The sequence below is a fragment of the Nicotiana tomentosiformis genome, chromosome 9 (genome assembly GCF_000390325.3).
Source record: "Nicotiana tomentosiformis chromosome 9, ASM39032v3, whole genome shotgun sequence".
In the NCBI taxonomy this organism is placed as follows: domain Eukaryota; kingdom Viridiplantae; phylum Streptophyta; class Magnoliopsida; order Solanales; family Solanaceae; genus Nicotiana; species Nicotiana tomentosiformis.
This window is the reverse complement of record NC_090820.1, coordinates 84,786,460-84,788,674: the sequence shown is the minus strand read 5'-3', so window position 1 is coordinate 84,788,674 and position 2,215 is coordinate 84,786,460. Positions and strand designations below refer to the sequence as shown.

The window sequence follows — 2,215 nt, the reverse complement described above, 5'->3', positions numbered from 1 at the left end:
AGCAGTGGAATATATATCAAAGTGGGTCAAAGTAGTTGTCTTGCCAAATAATGAGACAAGGAGTAACCGCCTTCTTGAAAAAAAAAACATATTTACTCTATTTTGAACACCAAGGGCCATCCTTAGTGATGTTGGATGTCACGTTTGCAATAAAGCCTTTGAGGGGATTAAGCACAAGGTGGCCACTCCTTATCAATCTCAATCAAGTGGTCAAGTTGAAGTCTCCATCCAAGAAATCAAGAAATTTCTAGAAAAACTGTTATTACAAACAAGATCGATAGGTCAAGAAAGATAGATGACGTTCTTTAGTCTTATCAGATGGCATTCAAAAAAACCATTGGAACCTCACCTTACCGGTTTGATTTTTGGTAAGGCATGTCACTTACTGATGGAACTAGAACACAAGGCCATGTGGCGGTTGAAAAAATTGAATCTTAATTGGGCCGACGCGGCTAATTTAAGTATGACACAACTCAATGAGATGTATGAGTTTCGCTTCCAAGCCTATGAGAGTGCATCCATGTATAAATAAAGGATGACGTTTGTTCATGACAAGACGATCTTGAAGCGGGAATTCCAATCCGACGACTTGGTCTTATTATTCAACTCAAGGTTGAAGCTTTTTCCGAAGAAATTCAAGTACAAGTGGTCCAGCCCATTCAAAATTGTTAGTGTGTCTCCTTATGGCTTCATTGAACTAGAGTCTAATGATGAAATTCAAACCTTCAAAGCAAATATCTAGAGAGTGAAGTACTAACTCGGGATAATTGGAGAAAGACAACTGGTGGAACAATTCAAACTGAAAGGCAGTCCCTTACCAACCTCCACAACTGATTAGCCATAAAGGGGTAACATCATCGTGCTACGACGCTAAATCAAGCGCTTCTTTGGAGGTAACCCATGTGTTATAAATGTTTTTGTTAAATTTTTATTTTTGTAGGTTTATGTGTTTTGTTGTACATCTTGATGTGTGTTTTAGAGTGCAGGTTACTCTAAATGCACTCAAGTGGGATGCAAAAGCACATAGAAAGAGAAGAAAAACTAGCTGAACTTCATTTGTTTTTCTGCGGCCAAAAATTCTATTGCATAAAGGTTTTACAAACCGCATATTGGTCATGGAAATAGTCAGAAGTTCCTAAGAACAAGCCGCTCCAGAATGTGGTTGAAGGCCAATTTTGTGGACTGTATAACAGTTCTGCAATCTCAAATGAGATTGCACATTGGTCAGGCACGTATCAGGTAAAGAGCTCACTAGGCCCGTCAATTTCTCAATTGAAAATGGAAACTAGCCTACTGAATGATTCCATCTATCACTTACATCATTTTTCAAGGTCAGAAATCTCAAATTTAGAATTTAAGCATAAAGTCATCGTTCCGTCATCCAACATGCTTCTATCTAAGTGATTTCATACCTTACTACTCCCCTCTGTCACCTTTCTAAGCTCATTTGCCCTATTCTTTTAGTCTGCTTTGAATGATCCTTTCACTCTTTGAGGGTGAGCGAAGTACTTTGAGTGATTATATGGAAGGAACTTTCTGCAGCCACAAAAGCTATTTCGCGATAGCAAAGGTGTTGCAGATTTGACAGATATTAAAACTTCACTCCCCTGCTACTTTCCCACTCCCGACTTCCCCTGCTACTCTTAGTTTGAACAAAACAAGCAAATAAAAAAAAGTGAGAAGATAGAGTTCTTCACCAACTGATTTCATTCTCTACTGTTTAATCACCAAGTCTTCCAATCTCATCAACGAATCTAATAAGAACTTCTACCCCTCTTTCTCTTTTGCTTTAGTTTGATTCGTACAAGTCTCTTCCCCCTCTTCCATGATCCCCAATCTCTCTACCTTGTCCTCTGTGTTAACTGAAAGTCCCTAACTGGGATTTCTTCTTAGTGTTTCCATGAAATGGGTGGTCATTGGGGGCAAATGATAAGCCAAAATTGTGGGGATAGGGCTAGGGTTCCTGGTTGTTGTGATTTTTGATAATGCTCATTAGGTATTCATGGGTTGCCGTTGAAATTGATCAAATGAGGGTTGTTATGTTTTGATTTCGTGAGATTTTTTGGGTTCATGTAGTATAGGATATAATTGAAATTCGAGGGTTGCCTGTATGTAGTGTCTTAGCAGAGAAGATGACTTTTGCGGTACTACATAATTGATTCGTGCAATCGCGCAATCGACACAGATTTCATCCCAAATTTACCTTTCTCTTATT

At 38.7% G+C, this 2,215-nt stretch overlaps 1 long non-coding RNA gene across 1 annotated transcript; it reads left to right on the top strand.

Annotated features, from left to right (window-relative positions):
• The first annotated feature begins 306 nt into the window (after window positions 1-306).
• Window positions 307-1,060, top strand: LOC138899408 (uncharacterized). Its single transcript, XR_011410972.1, has 2 exons — window positions 307-893; window positions 987-1,060. It is a non-coding gene; the product is annotated as an uncharacterized lncRNA (long non-coding RNA).
• The last annotated feature ends 1,155 nt before the right edge of the window (window positions 1,061-2,215 follow it).